Consider the following 23,381-nt stretch of genomic DNA (forward strand, 5'->3'; position numbering starts at 1 on the left):
CTGAAAGCTATGAATGATAAAAGTTAAGGCTGAATTTTCCAAAGACTACATAAATGTAGAGGATCACTACTTACAATGCCCCTCCAGGACCCATACATATATTCAGTAAGTCTCCAAGCATGGGTTTACTTGACCATCTAAATTTTCTGCGGGTAAATCTTTCACATTATCTTCAAAATACTGATATGACAGGTATCAACGGTACTGAACATTTTCTTCTGTGAAAAGCATAATAGTATGAGCAAAAAGCAAGGAGGGGGAAGTGTTTCCTCACTAAACACTCCCACTGCTTCATAGTGCTTTTCTGTCTTCTGCTTAAAAGAACTCATTATCAAAAGTTGGGATTTTATAAAATGTTCGTTCTTCAAACATATTCAGCATATCCTGACTTATACCTTATGTATGCACAGTCTTCTTCATTTACCACCAGATTAATTTCTGATCAATTTTAGTGCAAGGTACTAAATATATTTCCATGTATATTTTGACAGCCTAAATTCATTTAATAACCTCAGCATGTGGACAGCTTTGCTTTTTGCAGTACACAGTTCCAAGGAAGCTATTGTGACCAGGCTTTTCATTTTTGTCAGAGAGAGAAAATCCAATTTATAAAAAACATAAAGCTTTCACGGTGTTACATCAAATTGCTTTCTCATTTCACTTGCAAATACATAACAAAGCAGTTCAGCAACTCTGCACACAACCTTCACAGGCTGGGTCCTCTGATCCCTCTTGCTTTATATGTTTTAGTAGGGAATCTATCTCTAGGCTATAGCATCTTGATGGCACAGAAATGGATTTAAAGGTTTCTGTAAATGTTATTTTCTCTACCCTGATCAGAATTTTTGTATCATCAGGCATTGCTGAAGGAAAACTTTGAAAGGACTCCAGCCTTTACTAACAAAGGATATACTTTGCTCACAGACAACTGTCCTGACTCCCACTGTCACTTAAGCTCCCTTGCAATGCTTGAAGAACATTAAGATGCATTTGAGCTTTTTAAGCTCACACATCCTACCATTTTTTAAGGAGACTTAGATCCACAGCAACTGGGCAATGGGGGGGTTATATATATATATATATATAGTTATATATATATATATATACACACACACACATATCTCAGTTCACACATATATACATTCTCTAAGTGAAAGACAAAACTCCAACTGTACCTGCAATTTGACAACAGATTATGTACAATTCCAGTAATTTTATTTTGAAAACAGTATATGCATACTACATCATCTTAGATAAATTATAAATGTCTATAATACAGCTATAAAATGTTAAAATGAAGTCTCATCCATCACTGTTTTATCAGTTGGCAATTTCTGTCCTGCAGATAAGAAATATACATCTCACATAACATTTTCAACAACGTATGGTTTTCCTAACCAATAACTAACTACAAACACAAGCCAGCTAACCACAATAAAAGCGTAGACTGAATTTTCAGTATACCAGCTATCTTACAGTAACTCTCCAAACATGTTCTCTGATTCAAAGAGGGTAAAGTCAAGACAAATTAGGACCATGAAAAATAAGTGACCTCACATCTAACAGGAGAATATGCAGTAAAAACATGCTTATCTACAAAATGAGCCATAAATGTGGCAGCTTCTATGGGGTTCCTAAAGAATTCCAAATGTTTTCAGGCTTCTTCATATTTTACACTGCCACCTAGTGTAGGCTGTATCGGTACATTCCAAGCTTCCAACTGTTGGCATCTGTGGTATCCAAAACCAAAACAACTTCCATAAAAATAGCAGCCATCACTTTAGTTTGTCTTACCTGGAAACTATCAGTTCCTAGTAGAAAAAGTCAACACTAGCCAGCTGAGACAAAATAGCAGTACTTAAAGTTATCTGGCACTGACAGCAGGACAGCCCAAAAAATTCCTAGAGTTAAAAATATGTAATTCATAATTGTTGTAACTCTATGGCTAAACAATTATCAAATATGATCCATTTGGAAAAATGTTTAATGTAGATTCACTGAGTGAAATTTAATGCAAGTTAAGCATCTGTGCTTGTATAGAAACTGCAGATCAAATTGAACAATATTTCTCAATTGCAGGTCTAAACTGAGAGTGATGATTTCAATGTTTACTTTATTTTTCACCAGGTGTTTCTTCCTCATTTGCATTCTCTGTCTTTATTGCAAAGTTCAATGACTGGACCACCACCTGATGATCCTGGTCACAGTGCTCCTGTGGAAAGAGATGCTGTGCAGGACTACAGGGGAGTTTGCTTTACAACCAGCTTTCCACACAGAGGCAACACTGTGGAATTCTCATTTCCAGCTAACGTAGAGAGGCTATGCCACATGGCCATTCTAGAAAAGCCACCCAAGTTCTGTGTCATGACAGGCAGTAATACAGAAATTCCAGATCCAGTGGAGCTCTATAGCTGCCTTTTGAAGTGGGAGAAAAAAAATACTCAACCCACACACTTGCTTGGCTAAAGCAAAGAGGCGCTTCTCAGACACTACAACTTCTAGATCATTAATTTGAAAAATTAAAGATCTTCTCATCAATTGAAAGTATATTTTTAAAGCTATAAAAATAGCAGACTGACGTTATTGTGAACGTCAAATGCAGTATCTCCTACTCGGTGTACCAAACCCTGTTCTTGTTTACAGAATAAGATGGAATAACCCAATAAAGATATTATTCCAAAATTACATTTCTATAGCAGAGAAAGTTATTTCATTTCAGAAAACTCCATTTTACTGACAGCTGTTTTCTTCAGCCACTTACACAAAGCAAACAGAACCTGTTACTGCTGTTACAGAAACACCGTACACCACCAGAGTTGGTGCATTCTGCTTAATGCTCCATTTGCACAAATGCACAAGATACCAAGCCACATTTAACACCGAGATTTTACACCCATTTTCATGTTTCTGAGCCATTTTCACAACAGAAATATGCCCCCTGGGTTTAGTGCATCTTACTAGCATTGCAATAATATGTTAAGATCACACTGGATAACTAAACAAACAATACACAGACTTGGTGGTACATGAACAACCGTAAAAATACAATAAAAGCTTATTTCCCACAAGATTTTCTTCCTCTTAATTGTGCATTACATGTCCACCTCACAGTCACTTTAAAAAACAGGGTCTTTCTCATATTAAGAGATTTCATTCTATTTGCCAAATTAGTGTTTTTGCAGCAAGAAACTCCTATTGGCAAGAGTACAGATAACAGAATGAAAGAAATTGATACAAATGAAAGTGGTTCGGTTATTCATATATGTTAAGTTTAAGAGGAAGTGCTCCCCAGACTGACTTTACTGACGTACTCAGGATAAATTTTCACTGGGGTCACAGGGTGACATTTCATAGAAACAGGACACACAACAAAACAAGAAACATACATCAAACAAGCACAGATGGATTTGAATTTTAGTGCCATGACACCCAGCAACAGAGCACAAACTCAGCCTGCCAAAGTGACCTTGATAAACACCATCACATTTAACACTTTGACACAGTACTATGTCAAGTAAACACCTTTAGCTTGTGTTTTCTTATGTATTTTCATTAAATAGAGCCTTCTTCAACATTAAAAACAGTCTGAAGGAACCTACGGGGCAAATTCACTGACAAATAGGAAGAAGCTTAGTTTGCTAGACTGAGGTAAAAAGCCTTTTAGCATCCAAACCAAATTTTAAACCTCCTGTGCAGAGACAGAGCTGAAGCAACTGTAAACAGAACACTCCTGCCCAGTCTCTTTGGATTCAGAAGGGTGGCAAGTTCTTTAGACCTTGGATCTATAACACTTGAGAAGCAGAAATGACTCTACATTTCTTAGAAGTCACACCAACAACACTGAGATCAAACAATTCAAGACCCATTACTGAAACATGTAAGCAAACTTTATCATTGTAAACTTGAGAAACCTACAGAATAAGCAGATACAATTTGTTCTATTCACTCCCTCTCAAGAGAAATTAATAAGCATACCATGTACAGCATAAGATGTCCACTTCACTTTTCAGTATGTTATTTCAGTATACTTTGCCAAAAAGGTACACAAGACTTGGAAGACAGACAACGTATCCTGTCTCCTAACAGCAATTTTCATAGTAGAATGGATTGCTTAAATCTGATTTGCTCTTTTGAGATTCTGCCCATATTTTGTTAATTTATGATGACAGAAAAAATGGGGAAAAAAATCTTCCCCAAAAAGACCTGCTATTGACCTGGCCAAATCAACTGAATCTCCCTTTGCAGATTACGGGAAAAATGGACAAGAGGAGTCTACATCAGTAGTTCATACTTTTTTTTCCTCTTCTGGCAAGCAGTAAAAGCCTAGCCTTCCAAACAGCAGGATACCTAAAACCACAAACCTTAAGCCCTCTTCAGAATTGTCAGCATGGATTTGGTATGAAGACAAGCAAGTCTTTTTAATTAAAATCCTGTATCACTGTGAAGATATCTGTGAGCAGAAGTCCAGTGCCCCACTCAAACCTTGTGCAATCCAGCTGGCCTTTCACAGTTTGCCTCAGGTTTTCTGTAACATATCAACTATCCAGGACAGGAGAGCCTGAAAAGCTAACTGACCAAATCCTTACCCCACTGAGTTAAGGAAGAATTAGGCATTCTCTTAAAAAAACAACTTAAAAGACAGCAAGAGCAAAATCAGCTGTGACTGCTGCTAAATAAAGGGATGGAGAGCTCAGGACAAATTTGTAGTGAGATTGCCAAGTTTGTAGGTGAAATCAGGAACTGTGGGGAGGACCCCTAAACCCAGGGTAAGTAGTAGACAAGATCCAAGGCCTGATGCGGCCAACTCATCCCAAATAACATTTCGGCCTTCCATCCAGCTCATGTTCTGACACTCAAAGTGAGATTTACAAGTAAATTTAAAAATCCAGGGAAAAATATTTCATATAATTTGAGTTAAATCAGCCCAGCTTACTTCAAAGAAAGAATCCTTTATCAAAAGTGTAATAAACACTCACCATTCATCAATAATAACAATAAAATATTAGTGTAATACAAGATATTTAATAAGCCAAGCAAAACTAGCCCTTCCTAAAAATTTTCCATCAGTCAGAGCATTTGACATACAGAAGGGTTATGAAAATATAAATTAGGGAGGGACATGTAGTTAACTGCCCAAGTGTTTAAGCATGCTACCTCAAGTCATCAGAAGTCTTGAAGAAACTTTAGTGTTGGGAGTAACTGTCCACGTTTGGATTTGTCTCAGTAAGCTGTCTTACTTCCTGCTGTAAATCTGTTACATAAATTCAAAAAGTATTGTTTTCATATTTATCTGCAGAAGTCATCTGCTAAAAATATATATCCCTAACAAGCTGAATAATTCAGCATACCTATCAATCCCACTGCTTTTTCTCAAAAAATTCACGGTGAATTTAGGCCTAGCCTATTCAAACAATTACTTCACCTGCAGACTCTCTCACAGCCTCCACTCATTACTGTCAGCCAGCAGCACTGTCCTCTACAGGCTGACTTTGATGCTCCAGGCAGGTCTTCCACTCCTGTGGTTTTTGTTGGGGTTTGGGGGGGGGGGGGGGGGGGGGAGGATGTTCTTCTTACAGTACAGTAGACTTCCAGGCACTAAGCAGAGTATTAATCTTGCATTTTTGATTCACAAAACCTTCATCTAAGTGAAGGTTGTGAAATCTTTCAGTCAGATCAGAAGGTAAGGAGACTATCACTCACAAAGGAGGATCTGTAAGAGGCACCTGGATACACCTGCTCAAACTGATACACCTTAGGCTGAAGAAGACAGAATTCTTTGATCAAAAAGAACTAAAGCAGCCTCATGGATAAGTCTCTCCAGAGAAAGAGAAACCAGAGGAAAAGAGGGATCAGCCGCACTTACAAGGTTTGAGGAACCCATGGAGAACTGGAACTTGAAGCTTCAATCAGTCCAAGAAAGCCAGTAAAAGAAAAGATGTATTTTAAAGGAAGATTTAATCTTATCTCAAGTGCTGTAGAAACTGTCAGAAAGCGGAAGGGGAAAAAAGCAAAAATAGGGCTTTGAAGTAGTAACATTTCCACATGCTGTCACTAACGCCATCAGGGCTGTAAAAATCTCACAGGACTAATTGCTGCTCATATTAATCTTGTGACTTGTATCTTAATTTCAGTGGAATTATCAATATGTGTGAAGTAAACAGCATTCAGTCCTGCATGGATAGATACAGCAATGAGGGTTTACTTACTCAAACCCCATCCAATATACAGGTTCACAGAACAAAAAAATCTGAGATACTGCAGGGCTTTAAAGCTAGCTCAAATTTAATCAAGTAAAATAGAAACAACATTGAAAATAATCAAGTGACTAGAAAACTGCCTTTTTAAAGACTGCTCTCACACTTACAAATACTTATCTGAATAGAAGTTGTGTTAGTAACCAATTATTTACATACTCTTTCTTTGATACAGACCGAAAAAGAGACATTCCCCCCATCATTCTTGCTGTGTAGACATCATTTACATACAGAGAGTGCCTGTAAGCCAGTAAGGACTGAAAATATTCTCATCTTTGAGATTCAAAGTCAGATTTAAATGGCATATGTATGGCCTGATTTTAGTATATCTATTTTAACACATCATTAATGGGTAAATACACAAGTAAATTTCTTCTGGCAAGGAAGATAAATGGAAACATAATTAAGCATCAGATGAATACACAGCTCCACAAAGACTTGATCCTATTATTTCTCTTTTGGATAAGGTACCGGGTTAGTTTTGGGGACCAAACTAGTAGTCCGAAGCTCTGCCACCCATGCTTCAAAATCTCTGTGTCATTTCAGAAAAAGAAAACAGAGCTCTACTCGATTATAGATCAGAAATTGAACATCATCCCCCAGCCCCCCACCCCCTTTCCGGGCTGATTCAATTTCAAGTTACAACTCTGCTCAACTTAATTATCTGTAATACCTTTCTTGTGGTTTCCATTACATCTCGGCAGACGCTGCTCTTTGCAAGATGGGGATAGGGATCCTATAGCTCAATTACTCCACCAAATTAACCCTTAACGTCACCAACAGAAGTTGCTAGCCTCACCCAAGTATTCCCAACTTTCGAACGCGACACAAAACCTTTGCAGATGAGGTCCTCGAGACCCCCCGTTACCCCTTCAGGAGGGTCACAGCCACAGCTGCACGGGGGGGCCGGCACCGCGACCAAGGCGGCATTCAGGCTCCCGGCGGGCAACGCCGCCGCCGTCGGGAGAAACTAGGGGAGATCCCCGGTGGGTCCTAGCTGAAGCTGCCCCGGCAGCTCGGGTCCTTCCGCACGCCCGGTGGTCCCCAGAGGGCGGTGGCGGGCCGGGCACGGGTCTCTGGGGCGGCTGGGCCACCTTCCTTCCCTCAGCGCTGGCCCTGAGGCGGCGGGAGAGCGGCAGCCGCCCTCAGCGCACTCCAGCCCGGATCACCCTCGCCCAGCGGCAGCCGCGGCTCCCGGCGAGGGCGCCTTCTCCCGCTGCCAGGGCTGCGCGCTCGGCGGGCTGTAACCTTAAGAAACTTGATAAGGGAATAAAAGGGAGGGACTTTGCCAGAACCGATTCTCGGCTTCTAATCTCTCCTGACGCTCCGGAGCCCGCGGGGAAAACAAGGAAACAAAACCCTGGCCAGCAGCACGAACCCCCGCACCCCTCCCGAGCGGCAGTACCTGTCCGGCAGCGGGGCAGGCGGGTGCCGGCGGGGTGGCCGGCACGGCACTTTCCCCTAGTTGCGTGCGGGAGGCACTCGGCGGCGGGCGAGCTGCTATTTATAGTCCGGAGCCTCCAGCAGCGTGACGGACGGCGAGAGGAAATGAAGGGCTGCGCGCCTGGGCAGCCGGAGCCGAGCCCGCCCGCCGCCCCGCTCCCCGCCGCCGCCGGGAGGTCGAGGTGCGGCTGGCGCTGGGCACGGGCGCTCCTGCCCCCGGCGCCACCCTCGGGAGTCCCCTCCCAATGTCACCGCAAGCCGGCGGCGGCCCCGCAGGTAGAGGGGAGCCGCCAGCCGCCTCCCCGGCAGCCCTGCGGCCAGCAGGCAGCGCGGCGCGGCTCGGCTCAGCCGCGCAGAGGTGACCCGCTACTGCTGCTGCTGGAGGAGGCGAGACCGACACTGGGGTGTGGGAGGGAGAAGCCGGCGCTTGCCATTCACCTCCTGCCGCCCAGAGGGAGCCCGGCCGCCGCGGCCGCCTCTGCCGGCTAACGCGGGCTGGGAGGCCGTGACGGGAGCTCGCCCGGCCCGAGGGGACGGTCGGACGAGGCTGGGGTCGCTCCCGGCGGCCCCGGCGCCAGCTCGGCCCGGGCTGGCAAGCTCCACATCGGCACCTCCCGTGGCACTGTGGCTCAGGGGAACGCGGCAGGACCGGTGGGAAACGCTAGTGCCTTCCCTCTCCCGGAGCTGGAAACGGAATCCCCCTAGAAGGCAAGCAAGCGGCTCCTAGGAGCCGCCGAGCCGGCTGCCTTCCAGCCTCAAAACTTTGGGGGGTGGGCGATGAGGGATGCCTGGTCCTGTCAGGGAGGAAGGCGGGAGGGCTACACCTCGCCTCCGGTCGGTGCTGCCGCTCCAGAAAGTACTAATGGCATCCATACACCCGGCCTTCAATCCACGGCATCTGAAAACTGGGTTTGTGTGTATGGCAACAGAGGAATTAAGACAAATAATTTCTAAAGCATGTTACTCACTTGATAATAATCTTCTTTTAATCCAGGGGGTTTTTATCTACTTCTTTTGTAGTTAGATAAATTCTGGTATTTGAAACTTCAATCAATCCTTTTGAGACTACTTGTGCATTATTGCAGGACACCATCTGGGATTTGAGGAGCATAACTCACTCCTACACCATCATTCTCCAAGCAACTGAAGCTAGTACGGATTAGATAGCTACATTAGCCTACTCAGTATCATTTGTTTCAGGGTTGGATTTAGTGTTTCCTGTGTTGCAAAAACTGCAGTCATCTACAAGGCACCAGCCCAAAGCCTGACAATGATCTGTGCAAAGCAAGACTGATTCAGCTTTGAGAGCTTGAAGTCAAAACAGAGATACAGAGATACAAAGCTGGGAGCAGTGACACAAAGATGAGAGCTAAACAAATAACATTAGAAGCTACACAAAACTGAAGGGGAAACCCTGAGAAGGCACAAGAGATATTTGACCTTGTCCAAACACCTAAATAAAGTAAAACACAAAAATCTAGCTTGATGGAAATACCCACTAATGTAAAGCTACTCATGCATAAATGTTTGCAGCAAAAGGCTCGACAAACCATCGTAATGAAGTTAAACCACCTTTTCAATTCAGAGATTAGTCTTTGAGCATCTCTCATGTACAATAATTTGCTTCTCACAAGAGGAGTTTCTTCACAATCTTCCTTGTTCAATTTTTAATGTTCCACAGGGTAACACACATCAGGAAAGATCCTGCTGGCACAGGAATTGGTAGCAGTAGACTCAGGGTGCCACCAATGACAATCTAGATGGTGAACAGGGAACTTGCAAAACTTGGCTATGTCCAATTCAATTGCATAGGCTGTTTCTTTCTCTGTGCTCCCTTAAGAACAAAGTACTATTGAGGTTTAGTCTGTGGCTGCTTTTCAAATGAAAGCAATCCCAAACTCCTATATAAGTTCAGAACTGAGTTACCGAGTCTGTAAAATTGATGTCCTGTGTAGATTTGGAAGGAAATGCAATGAGAGCCCCTGCTTAGTTTTTTCAGTAATAAAACATTGAATATGTATAGCATGGAACTTTATTAACAGCAGTTACCAAAAATGTTGTCTTGAAGAACACTTTTTCTTGGGCAAGACTTTATTGTATAGCCAGCCATACTGCAGACCACAGGAAGGAAAAAGGCTGATTTTTAGATTGGTCTTATGTTAAGACTCAAGATATTACTGTAATATGGCTGTTCAGAAATCTGCCCTATGTCAATATGGGAAAAAATATGTTAGATAATCAGAGTTTCATCCAACTCTGAAATGTTTTAAAATGGATATATAGTCTAAAGCTCTTTTCTGTCATGCAGTCAAAATTTTCAGAGCTTGAAAATACACTTAAGCATAAAAAAAGGTATCTAATGCTCAAAAATACTGAGCTCAAAATTATTTTGAATGTGTTTCTATACTCCCTACCTCTGAAAATCACATTTCCTTAAGTGCCTAGCTATGGATTTAGGGTGTCTAACTGCATCCATTCAGGCTTGAAAATTTTAGCCTACCTCTACCTGTGCTCCACAATAAATGTATCAGAAAGCTTCAGGCAAGCTATAAAAGTATTCTCAAAAAAGCAATGCAGATTTGAGCCTTTAGAAGACAAGACATTGACCTAATAAAGTACTTGACTGTATAATTCAGCTCATTCTGGTATATGGAAAGTAGCATCTGAAGCCCAGCTTTTAACAGACATCCATGGTAGAAGGAGAAAAATTAAACACCTCCTTATTATGGCAGTTTTATTATTAATATCTTTCCACATTTCCCAACATTTTCCAAATCAATGTCCTTATTGCTCTGAAATCTCCCACTTTGCTATCTCCCCAACTCCTATGTATAATGTCCTATATTCCACCTTAAAAATATGAAATATTTATCAGGAGTCTCTAGCTTAATGGAAAATGGTGAGGATACGGAGATCGGGGGGGCAGGGAGAAAACAAGAAATTAAATTGTGACAGACTTAAGACTTCCTAAGGGGACAACACATGGAGCTATTGGAGAATATCCCCACTCTGCTAGCCAGATCCAACTAACCAGATGCAATCTGGCTAGCAAGGTTTACCATTTCCAGGCCAAGGCTTGGGATCAAAGAGAACAATAAATCATTGAAAAACTCCAGGATGAGGATAAGATGTAGGATTTAAAGGCCTGTCAGCAGCTGGAGTAGAGCTTGTCTGCTGGAGAAGCTCTAAATACCAATCAAAGTCTCCCAGCACAGGGGGAAGTAACAAGGTTGATAGGAATTTACTAAACCTTCAAGGAAAGGCAAAGGTCTAAGCAAGAAGAAATGCAAATATTTATTGTCATAGGCCTTTTCTCAGAGTACATTTTGATGGATAGAAAGGGATTGTTTTCAGGAAGCTCTTTTTTTGTTATCTTCGATTGGCATTCCATATAACATTTTACCAAGGGAAAGGACTTAATGACACCAAACACAATTGGGGCTGTCATGCTAACCTTGTTAGGAAGCAGGGCTGTGTCAGGCAGAGAAGTTAAATTTAGGTTCAGAATCAAAGAGGGGATGAAGAGGATCTAAAGCATTCTGTATTCCCAAGCAATGAAATATATCTGAAGGCACAGCTAGGGTAAAAATCCAAGGCTGTTCATTCTCCGGACAGTTGGTATGAATGACTGCATGGGGTAATTGCATTGCTTCTTCATACTAACCACAATACAGCAAAATTTGCTGAATTTATACCAGCTTTTTAACTGCAAAGAACCAGGGAATCAAAAATTAAATCCTAATGAAAGCATAAACATTTTCTCCATCACTGCATGATCACTCCCACCCCCTAAAGTCAATCTCCTGGTGGAACCAACAACCCTGCCTGAAACCAAAGGATGTTTCTGACACTGAAAATAAACCTAAAGCACTAAGCAAAAATCAGCAAAAACCACATCCTAGCAGGACTGAACTTGACTGGTAGGGCTTCCTGCACAACAGTGTCACCGTAGATTACTGCACAAAATTGAAATCTGTGCACTATGTCAGGCTCTCAACAAACAGACTCAGTGACCGTAAACTACAGTTTGGCTCTCAGTACCTCACACCTTGTTACGTACGCTGATGGTGGAGGTGTGCCAAAAAGCTACTCTGCTAACCTAAATATTGCAATTTATACCAAACATACATATTGCAATACAGCTACATATACATACAATGCAGAATGCAGAATGACAGTAGAAGAAGCAAGAAGATGATGACCTAGGTTCTGCAGGGGAATGGTAAACCATGACTTACTGAACAAATTGAAGCCTTGATTTTGCAGGTTGTTCTGTGTGGGCAATAGGTTGCACCAGTGGCTCCACTGAGGCCTGTGCAGGCCACTGCCAGCATCAAACAACTTGCAGGATCAACACCCACCAGAGGAAGAGCTGTGTAAGTAATAATATGGAGGTGAAACTAACTGAGACAAATCCCATACTACCAAATACAGAAGAAAGCAATGTCAAAGGTAAACACTTCCTCAGTCATCTGAAATGGTCACAGACTTTTCATCAAAAGACATGGAGGAAAACCAATACAGAACTGCTGGAGAAAGCCCTGCAGAGAATGTATCACACTGTGTACTAAATGGAAGGGGGGGGGGGGGGTAGTGCAAATAATAAAAAACCCCAAACCAAAATGATGTCTTATGCTGCACAGACTGCACCTCCTGCTGAAAGGCAGATGGATTTGCTTTCCTTATATTTTGGCAATATTTACTGTGTTTGTTGTACAAGTAGGGAATGATTGTAACAAAGTAACCCTGATGTTTTTCTGTGCACGGGATATAACATGCAACTATTTCTCATCAATCTGAGCAGTAATTTCTCTTTTGCCCCACTGCTAGGAAAAAGGCAGTCATAGAAATCATAGACAAAGCATTATTACACTATTATTGTTCTTTTCTTCAATAGCATTTTCTCTCAGTTTCAACATTTGCTGCGGTGCAAAGTTTCATGTAAAACCAAGGGACAAGAAGCAGAGTTCTAAAGGACAGAAAATGTGATTTTATCACTAACACGAACTTGGAAATATTCGTATGACGCAAAATGCTGAACAGCATAAGCCTTCTCTACTGTTCAAAACATTTTAATGGAGAGACTATATGGTAATAGCTTCCATGTGAGGTATCATCTCTTAAAGCTTGTGTAACCACTGTATCATGTTCTCTGGCCACTTTGATAACAGTGCAGCTGTATGCCCAAGCCAAATCTCGATCAGATTTGCCAGGTAAAACAGACATATGCAGATCTTGTACTAAATACTGAGGGGCTGCAGCTTAAAAAAAACTTCCCAAAAACAAAAACAAAACAAAACCAAAACACAAACAAACAAAAAACCCCAGAGAGATGGAGTTTTAATTTCATTTTCTGCTCACTTTGTACCAGTATAAATGACTAGACAGCATGCAAGGCTTAAAAGAGTCAAGATAAATGGTTAAATCATTGGATCAGTTCCATTAGTACAAACTCTGTAGACTTCAGGGGTCTTTTACTGACCTATGCTCAGGGCAGAAGCCATAGTTTTATTAGGTCTACTAGTACTGGATGCCATTTTTCAGGCCAAATGCCCTGTTACTTGACATTGGACACTTAACCTCTGCCAAAAAATCACACTGCTCAATTTTATCTCACAAGGCAAAACCACTTCAATATCTTTCGGCAATACTTGTTTGGGACAGAAGGTGAAAGGGCAAGCCAGCAGTTAGTTTACTGTCTAAAACAATAAAGTCATCAGACAGGCTGAAATGGAAGCAATACATGGTTCCCTGCTTGCTGACAAGATTTCACCATCACTTTTTTCACATTTTCTGTGTAGGCTGAATTTCAGGGAAGGTTTGTACATTGCCAGAACAGACCTGTTTTAAAGCATTTTGTTGATCTCCACCACAAAAAAAAAGACCAAAAAAAACCCAAAAAACAAAAAACAAAAACCAAAACAAAACAAAACAAAACAAAACAAAACAACAACAAAAAAAAAAACCAAAAAACCCCAAAACTCATAAAAACAAAAACACCTGTCAAAAAAATTCCTCAGAAAAAAAAATCTCCAATCGTCAAATCCCAAAATCCAACCCCATTCCTATAGCTTTGAAAGCAATTTCACGGCACTTTTTATTCCCCTACAACCACCCCCTTATATTATAGTTCAGACTTCCAGTTTCATTCTCAGAAGTTAGAACTGTAAGTATTACATACCTACAAAAAAGAATATTACTGATCTTCTCCCTTTATAACTCTGCCAAAAACTCAAGAGGATCTGGCTTTGTCCTAAACTTAATCCCACGTTCCCTTTGCCTCAACATTCAGAGACAAAACAGTCCGCTGGGATAGCACAGCCTACAAAAAAGTGTCCTTGCCAATGGGCAGCTCTTCCCAATTCTCTCATTTTTCAAAGGGACAATTTTTCAGAAAGCAGCCAAGTTCACATTTGCATTGCCCTCCACTGGTGTAATTATTTATATCATAATATATTGAAAACAACTTTCTCTCAAACCTTGACAGCTATTTTTTTTAATTTGCGTGGTGAAAATTAAAATATTTGATTCCATAGAATATGAAACCGTTAGAGCTTTCCAGTGCTTTTGTTGGAGTAGTTCTCACAGTAATTCACACTCTCCTTTGAAATAGATTTTGGCTGCATTTGTGGCAGCTGGTTGAAGATGAGCAACATCTGAAACCTGAAAATTCACAAATGTCTGCCAGATTGAAGTAGCAAGTTGATAGGATACCTTGTCATTGGTAGCTTGATAAAATGATTATGAGAACTCCATTCTTATTAAATATGTATCTGCCTTTACGCTGCATAAATATCCTTTAATGTATACCCTGTGAATTCACAGCAAGAGGAACCCAAGAAGATCCCACACTTGTGTGAGGGAAAGTAAACACTTGAATACCAAAGAAAATCATTTAAGCTGAAGCTTTAACTTCTCTTCCATATCTAAACAGGGGTTTAGAGCTTGAATAGAATGTTCAGAAATAAGGACTGCAAATGGAAAAATAACCTTTAGAAGCTGCATTCTTTTCTGTTTACAGACTGTCTCCTCTTGCACTGGAAGGGGGTCCAGGTATAGAACAGGTGCGGCTGACAACTGAGAGAACGCTTTGTGCAAGTCCATTACTCTTTTGAGCAGCATTTTTTGCCTTTAACTTGGATCCTGGCAATTTTTCCAGGGCATAGTTCATGTAAACAAAGCCTGGAATATTAAATTTCACAGCTCCTAGATGGATTCTTGACATGGATGCAAACAAAAACCTTTAGAGCTGGGCCAAACCTGGTGCCCTGTGCCATGACACTCTGAACCTCTCACATCTGTGTGGAGTAAACTGGGGAACTCCCTCAGAGAAATGAACATAAAGCTTCCAGCATATGTTTTTCTCTCACCATGTGTCATCCATACATCAAGAGGATGTCACTGACAACACAAGTAGATTAACTACCTCAAATATTGACTGACAAAAAATAAGGACTCGTAAGGCAGTACTCAAGTCAGCAAGCAGGCAGGTTTGAATAGCAGGTAGAGGGATGTTGCAGGTATTGCAAGATGTTGCAGCCCAAGGGAGACATCTGAGCAAGGGGCTGGCTCACAGCTCCCTGTGATACCAGGAGCAGCAGAAGCAGAGAGCTCTGCCTGCCTGCCACAGAAGTAAGATACCACCACTCAGCTAATTAGCAACATCTCATCTCTTGAAGGGAAAAACCCCTCCTGCTCTTGCTGAGCTTCTGCTCAGCTCCTGCTGCCACACTTTCTTCTAATTTGAAAGAGAAAACTACAGTTCTGACAACCCTTGTTTGAAAATTGCTAGCCCCTGTTCTAATCAGGCAAAACTTTCAATCACAGCCACCTTGATTTCAGAAAAGTTTTACTTGTAGGATAACTTTCTATCACCATTTAGTATTGGCTTATTCATGTAACTGTAATGTGCAGCCCTACCTTGGACAATGATTCTCCTGATTCCTACACGTTGGCAGACCACATGCAGACTCTCACACCTGATCATTTTATACTGGTCACAGCAGGACTTCAAAAAGGATATATTTTACTACACAGATGAGCAATCACTTTCAAACCCCTTTGCAGTATTTTCCTACCTGCTGTGCTTCAATTCACAATTTGATGCGATTCAAAAATAGCAGTCTCTTGTCTGTGTAAGATATTGCAGCCTGTCTTAGGGTAAATGGTTAATCTGAAATCATCACCACTTAACTGTGTATTCTTTTCCCTGTACTGCAATTTAAAAGAGCGATACAAAGTATATTTTGGCAAGCTTAGTATATGCCTAGCTGATTATGTCCCTCGTTTCTCATCTCCTGATCTTTAATATATTTTGGATTTTGATCCTGTCCTGTAGAAATTTGTGTGCAATATGAATCAACTGTCTAAGGCTAATGATGTTCACTGCTTAAAGTGGGCTGTCTGTTCTGCTGGCTGAGGTCTGGTTTTTTCCACTGTGTTTAAAAGTATTATCTACCTTGCACTGTAAAGTAAACGAAACAAATGGAAATAATGACTATGTGGTGATTGATGGTGAGGACAGTGGGGTTAGTTTCATCTTTGTCACTGACGTTTTACCTAATTTTGAGATTTTCACTTAACTTACATGAATCTGACACACTTGTAAAATAGCTATAATACCCCTCACTGACGTCGCAAGGTAAGTTAAATTTGGGCACTGGCTAAAACTGGCCTTTGAACATTTGTGTGCCATTCAGGATACAAAAAAAGATTTTTGTCCTATGTGCTTTATTTTGACCAAGGAAAATTAATTAAGTCTGGGTAAGTGTCAAGGGAAACCCTCCTTTGTGTACCATTGAGCAGTTGACTGCCTCGAAGAGCATGGGAGAAAGTAGAATCATATGACATCGTTGGCCTAAAAAGGATCACAAGGCTTAGGAAGGAACCATATTTCCTTTGAGTGTCTGTCAGGCTATTGCCTGTCTCTCCATGTCTAGGAAAGTCTGGCCTTTAATTGAGTTGTTAGGACAAGTTAAAATCCTCAACCAACAGACTCTAGACAAGAGTGAAGTGTTATTATTCAGTTTAAGAAGAACACATTTAAGATAACTTAAGTCATGTTTAAGGTCATAAGAAAAGTCGAGCCCATTTGTATCAAGGAATGAATATCTGTCAGTTTCTCTGGTTACCAGAAGGTTGGTTTTGAGACCTATCCCCTGTTTCTTCCTGACTTGTATCTAGGTCATCTTGATACATGCACATATTCCACTGAATTTAATGTACTTACTCTCACGTAGCTTTAGGACCTCTTTCTGCAGCTTGACAACAAGAATATTTAGCTCTATGCTTTATGTACTAACTTGTCTGCCAACATTCTAATATTTTGCTGCTATCATGAAAAGTCAAGGGTTCTGTGTCCTGGAGCAGAACCACACAGAGAAGATAGCTTTAGTGATAGAGCACTTCTGGTTAGAGAGAAACATTTGTTCTTGGTCCTTCTCAAAAAGAATGTATTTGGTAGGTACATAACAGCAACCCCAGAGTGTGTTAATTTGCTTGGTTCACTGCCTATAGATAAATGTCTTCAGAATAAACACTACTTCAGCTAGTTGAAGGTAAATTGACCTATGTGACTGGCACTATTTTTGTCAAGTCTACTTAATAAAAGGTAATTTTCACAGGTCAAGTATAGATCCATTACAATATAATGTTTGTATTCACGGGTTTGGGGGCTTTTTTGTTGGGGGGGGTGTTTCTTTTATTAGTTAGCTAGCATTCGTTGCTAAGATGTTAACTTCAGGGTTATAAAAACATTGTAGCAAATGTGGATGGTGTTAATAACTCTGTAACCACTTCCTCCCTGTTATTTTTAGGGACAATGTGGGGTCAAGTGGTTTACACATGTATTACTTGTAAGTCAAGCAGGAGAAAAAATTAAAGGTACAGCTTCTTGCAGAAGTATTAAGTTAGCTGCATTTGATACATTGTGTCAGAATCTGTTTACTTTTTCCCCCCTGTGACAAATTCAGAGAAATTCTGTTGGATCCAGCTAAAGTGTTCTGAAGCTGCAGCATCTGAGTAAGAAGAGAATTCGCCCACTCTGCAAGAGATGCACTTGTAGCTGCCTTCCAACCAATCACAGGTGGAATTTACCTTGCACCTTTCACATTTCTGGTTAAAATCACCCAGCAGAACCTCAGGAAACATGAACCAAGTAGCCAAACTCTGTGGTGTGGGCTGGGAAGTGAGTGAGAGATGAGCCGAGAAGGAAGTATGGGGGTGGACAGCAAGGCAGAGGCAAATGCTGTGGCTGTGCTCCATTGCTCCTTCACCCTCAGGCCAGCATGACCATGTGTGTTGTGGCTACCTGTCCCTTCCCTGTGCTGTACGTGGCTCCACGTGCTTTGTGAAGAGACTTAATCCTCCAAGTCAACCTCAAAACATTTTGTGGGGAACAAAAGGTGAGATTAAAAGACAGGAAGCAAATGCTTCCATAGAGTTATTGTCCAGCAGCCTTTGCCAAGGGAATCTGGGGGATATTTCCTTCTTTAGAAATGTTATATTCCTACTGCAAAGTAATTGGGACAAATACTGATTTTCTAAGGATTTCCCTAAAATCTCGTTCCAGAATATACATATGTTTTATTTTTCCTGCCTTTTGTATTCTGACAGTGATCTGCCTGAAGAGGTTTCTTGCAATGTACATAAAATGAAGACAGAAAAAGAAAATTGAGAAGAAACAATAGCAAAGAAAAAACTATGTAGGAACTACGAAACTCTGAGTTTGTATATTACATTTTTGAAGGCAAGTTCTCCTTTGGGTGGAAATAATCCTCCCAGAGGGGAAGTTTTTTCTGAACATTTATTGGATATAGGAAATATTTGGTGTAAATTAAACAGAGTCCTTGAGATAGAGCTGTTTCACCTCTGCCATGCTCAGAGGACATGCAGCATGAGCCCCAACTTACCTGCACAGGACAGGAGGAACATATGTCTCCTGTGGCTGGAAGAACAAAATTAACCTGCATGTGAAACTGGCTAGAGAAGAAACATATATACTGGATAACGTTTGTAACACAACACTACTTCTATGCTAGCCATTCATTTTCCTCTCCTTAATGAGGGCAAACATGGGGAATGAACAAGCATTTCACAATTAAAGGTGAGAGTAGGATGACAGCGTACAAGGGAAAAGCCTGTGGTGTTGCTACTAGTAATGAGCCTCCAAGAGCTTGAGTCTGTCGAGTGCTTTCACTGGAGCTTTGCTTTCTGAGGAAACTGCTAAATGCCATCTCTCTTGATTATGACTGTGGAAATGGATTTTTTTTTCATGCTCATTTTCATATTAAATCTTAGAAACTAAGGAGTGATGAAGTACAAAACTACAGATTTCATGAAGAAAGGTGGAGGTACCTCAGGGCTTCTTGCCTTTCACTCTTCTTGTACAGTTCAATGTATATTTGTGTAGCTGACAATAAGATAATGATATAAAAATTTGGAAAAGTGATATGACTGCAGGGATAATCCAGACAAAATCTGAGCAAGGACTGAGAAGCACAACATGATCTAGTGCTCTTCAAGGTGTTGCAGTCCTTCATTTAGCATTGACATTTATTACCTCAGAACACATTGGCAATAGCATCTTTACTTTCTGCCCATCTGCATTGTGGTGCATGATATTTTCCTTGTGACACAACTTGTTACAAACAAAGGAGATGGAAGATTAAAGAAACAACCATAGTCATATCAAATAATTGCTCCCTCAGACTACAGGCTGATAGTTACTGTGCTGTTATACTTTCTATAAAATGTTACAGGATGCTTTAAATCTCAGAGTACAATTTCTGTAAATATGGCTGTTGGAAAAAAAGAACACAAAAATCTATCATAGCATGATAAACGGTCAAAATGGGGGAGAGCTGATATAGATACCAAGTTTATTCATTTCTGCACAGATGTAATCTACTCTCATCAGCACTGAGGCATTTATTCCCCTTACTTTAGGATTTCTAGAAGACACAGTGTGTAGAAGAGTAGTAAAGCAGCCTGCTGTTTGGAAATGGTACTCAGATAAATCCACATTGCCACTACAGTGCTTTTACAAAAGGTGACAGTGCCATAATAAAAAGGTTCAAATATCAGAGAATATGTCAAAATGCTTCTTTAAAATTAAACATGTAGTTGCTCATTGGCTACATAGAATCGAGCATATTTCTCAGCTGACATTTTGTTTAAGCCCTTTTCCAGTCTGTGAGATCAGGTAGTATGCATATGAAAAATATTTATTGCATTCTGTGGTACACTATATACAGACAACCCAATCTCTATGTGTCCATTTCAATAAAACAAGAACATTCCTGAAGTTCCTTTATTTACTGATCAAGCAAAACTACTAAGGACAAAAGAAAAACAAACCATTCCCAGACAAAGCAGTAGCATGAAATCTATGGCATGCAGTGTTAAAGCAAGACTAGCTTTTAAAGAAAGACAATTTAATTTAATTTTTTAATTAGGATGGTGTACTTAGGAAAAAAAAAAAAACAGCAATTCTCCTGCACCTAGTGGCTGGGCTGAAATGCATATTTTAATTCTATTTGTAGGTGTTCTGAAGTATTGGCAAGGATTCAAAATACCCACAACTGAGCGGAACTACTACCATCGATGAAGGTCCAATTTTGGCCCATATAAAATGATGGCATAATGGATATAGGGAATATCTGTAATACCTTTGAGAAACATGAAATAGCAAGAAAACCTGCCTTGGCTTCCCTGCATCACTATGCAATAGGGTTTATCAGAATGTTCAGCCTGAGCATATTTATTGCTTCACATTTAAGCATACAGCATTTATAATTTTAAGATTAAATGCAATAATTACGTATACCACTTCAATGGCCCTTGTTTTTCCTCCTTGGGTTTTCAAACAAAATCCAAAAGGAAGCTCAGAGAGGTAGAAGCCGAGACAGAAAGTGACTGATGTGTTCTCCATGAAGGAGGAACAGAGCAGCTTGTTCAGCTTCAGTGTGAGCTGTAATGCAGTGCAGGGTGTCCCTCCCTTCCATACGCTTTCCCAGCCAGTGGTTGCCATAAACAACTTTGCAATATTGTAATGTTGCAAGCATACTAATTATGGCTCACATTTGGGTGATAGCATAAACAGCATAAATGTCTGTTATGGCCACAATAACAGTTTCAGCACAGGAGCCAAGACAAGGAAGAATAGGACTGAAGAAAATAAGGCTGTTACACAGAGATCATTCTACTTAATAGATGAAGCTCCAGCTCCAAGAAGCTGCTTTTCCCTTTGCAACAACCTAATCAAACCTTTACTGCCTCTTGTTGAGGTGTCTTTCTACAGCACCATTATTTCTTCTTCTCTAAATCAATGGTTTAATTGATTTATCCGGCTTTTTGAGATGACTGTCATTTATTAGAATAGTGAAGAAATATGGGAGAAGGCAGAACAACCAAAAAGAGGTGAGTTGAGAGGAAATGTGTAAAAAATAAATCATTTCATGGAACATGTTCATGGAACATTAAACTATTTAAAAAATATATATAATATATACTATACAGTTTCATAGAGCATTTTAATGTACAATACACATAAAAATCACATAGAAATGAGGCAACTTTTTAGTGGGAATAAGTGTATTTTAGTGCAAAGTCTAGGATGTTCTATTTTATTTCTTTAGAAATAGAGAACTGAAAAAAAACCCCACAGCCTACCATCTTGAAGTATACACCTGGAAAAGGTGCTAAGTGGTCATTTTCAGTTTAACAGTTTAAAGTTTAATGCTTTTTTATAAAAATTGAGATGCCATTACGTATTATGAATATGAAACCCCCAGAAATATAACTACATGCAGTTGTGTAGTCAAGGAGAAATGCAAGTCAACAGTGAGCCTTCCTCTAAGTCGTTGAAATAGAAATCACCCAGTTCAGCCTGAGTTGCCACAAACCACCAGATTTCAAGAATAGATAACAGTTCATTTTACCACTACCTCACTTACCATAATTGGAAGAGGTAGCCATATGTGCATATATTTTCGCCTCTTTAGCATAAAAAACTAGGGAAACAATTTTTCCCTATCATTTCTGCACTTTCCTGTTCCCATACAAATAAGCAAGGTAAGTTTGCTATGAGTGTTCCTTTTACTTGTTCTGCAGCTGAGCACTCACTGATGTGGTAACCTGACCATGCCTAAGCAAAACCACATAGGTGGCTACACACCTGTGTTCAGTTTGCTCAGCCTTTTCTTTAGAGAGGAGATCACAGCACCGGGAGGCAAATTTTGCCATCCTTTGACATTCCAAGTAGTTAGTGGCTGACCTTGCTCATCCTCCCCTGGATGCACAGTGGGGAACTGTGGAAAAAAGGGTGCCTAACAGTAACACTTCCTTTCCTCTAGCACCTTTTCAGCCACTTCAGCTCTTTCATCCGGAGCAATGTTTGCAAGCTGGATGTTGCAGTCTCCCTGCTCTCTGCCGAAGGGGGGTGGTCCTACAGAGCCTGTCCTATCAGCACACTTCCACCTAAATCCAGACTCCTCATTTACCTAATCCTAGCAAGACTTCTCATGCCACAGGCATGTGTTTGGTCCCTGATGGATGGCTCTGCAACCCAGTGCTGGATGGGTAGGTGCAAATTGATACAGAGCTTTAGTCATGTGTTAATAAAAAACCCAGTTAAGATCAAAATACCTTCCACAAAGTTAACATGAAAAGTGGTGTGTTGAGTTAAATTACACTAAGGAATAAATGGCAAATGCCTCCTTATCTCTCTAAGCAGGACTTTCATGAATAATCCAGCATGCTTGCTAATGATAATGAAAGCATATGTGCCTTATATATCAGAATTACTTCTCCCTTAGCCTTTGCAGGATAAAAGCTTTGCCTATTGTTGCACACCAGGCCACAATGAAGGGCAGCTAAGCAAGGCTTGATTTTTTTCACAGTCTACTGCAGTTAGAGGTGAGTTCTGGTTATTTGCTTTCCCACAACCCACAAAAAATAGTACTGCACACCTATGTCATAGTAAAAAATATATTTTCTATTTCTCAGATAATGGTTATCTTTTAACAAAACATATCTAAACGTTAAAACCAGCCAAAAATCTGTAAAAAGCAACTCTACCAGTTACCTCTATGCCACTCTCCTGGTGGAGTCATTAAAGGAGAGGCCTGGCTTTAAATTCAAAATTCAGCTAATACATGTAGTATCCCATACATTTTAAGGTTTGCATCAGAAAGGGTGAGGTCAAGTACAGAGCTGGTGGAAAATAATCAACTCTTTTTATAGGCAAAAATAAACTGACAGGAGTAACCCTGCCAAATTACAAAAGAGAAAGCAGCGTGGAGATGGGAACGGACTATAGGTTAGTCAGTTCATTAGGGCTTCTAGAATTTGTAGCTTACCCAAGAGACATTTTAGTTACAGGCTAATGAACTGGAAAAGATACTTGAAGAAAAAGGATATCCTAGTTGATATAGCTCACAAAGCATTAGTTAAGCTTCATGAGTCTGATGGACAACAAATTATTGTTGAAACAGCTCAAATCTAAAGAACATTTTTCTGTGTCATTTGTTCCAACTTGTTCTTCTTTGTCACCTAAAATCAAGAAAGTAGCTCTGCAACGTGCATTTATGGGCCACATCAGTGACAAGTTTACTCTCCTACCATCTTCCTCATGCTTCTTTCCTGTCTGAAATCAAGTGGGCACGGACTACCTCTCTTGAGCAA

At 40.6% G+C, this 23,381-nt stretch overlaps 1 protein-coding gene across 8 annotated transcripts in view; it reads right to left on the minus strand.

Moving 5' to 3' along the window:
* The window catches only part of INPP4B (inositol polyphosphate-4-phosphatase type II B), a 312,737-nt gene extending 304,672 nt beyond the window's left edge, over positions 1-8,065 (minus strand). For 5 of the 8 annotated variants that reach the window (XM_039550504.1, XM_039550503.1, XM_039550510.1 and 2 more), the window contains exon 1: positions 7,660-8,064. The gene's annotated coding sequence lies outside the window, so the exon portion shown is untranslated. Of the gene's footprint in view, positions 1-7,659 lie in introns of all 8 variants that reach the window. The other 3 variants (XM_039550506.1, XM_039550505.1, XM_039550511.1) reach the window with 3 other exon arrangements.
* Positions 8,066-23,381: the final 15,316 nt, after the last annotated feature.

This window comes from Corvus cornix, chromosome 4 (assembly GCF_000738735.6).
Source record: "Corvus cornix cornix isolate S_Up_H32 chromosome 4, ASM73873v5, whole genome shotgun sequence".
Lineage (NCBI taxonomy): Eukaryota > Metazoa > Chordata > Aves > Passeriformes > Corvidae > Corvus > Corvus cornix.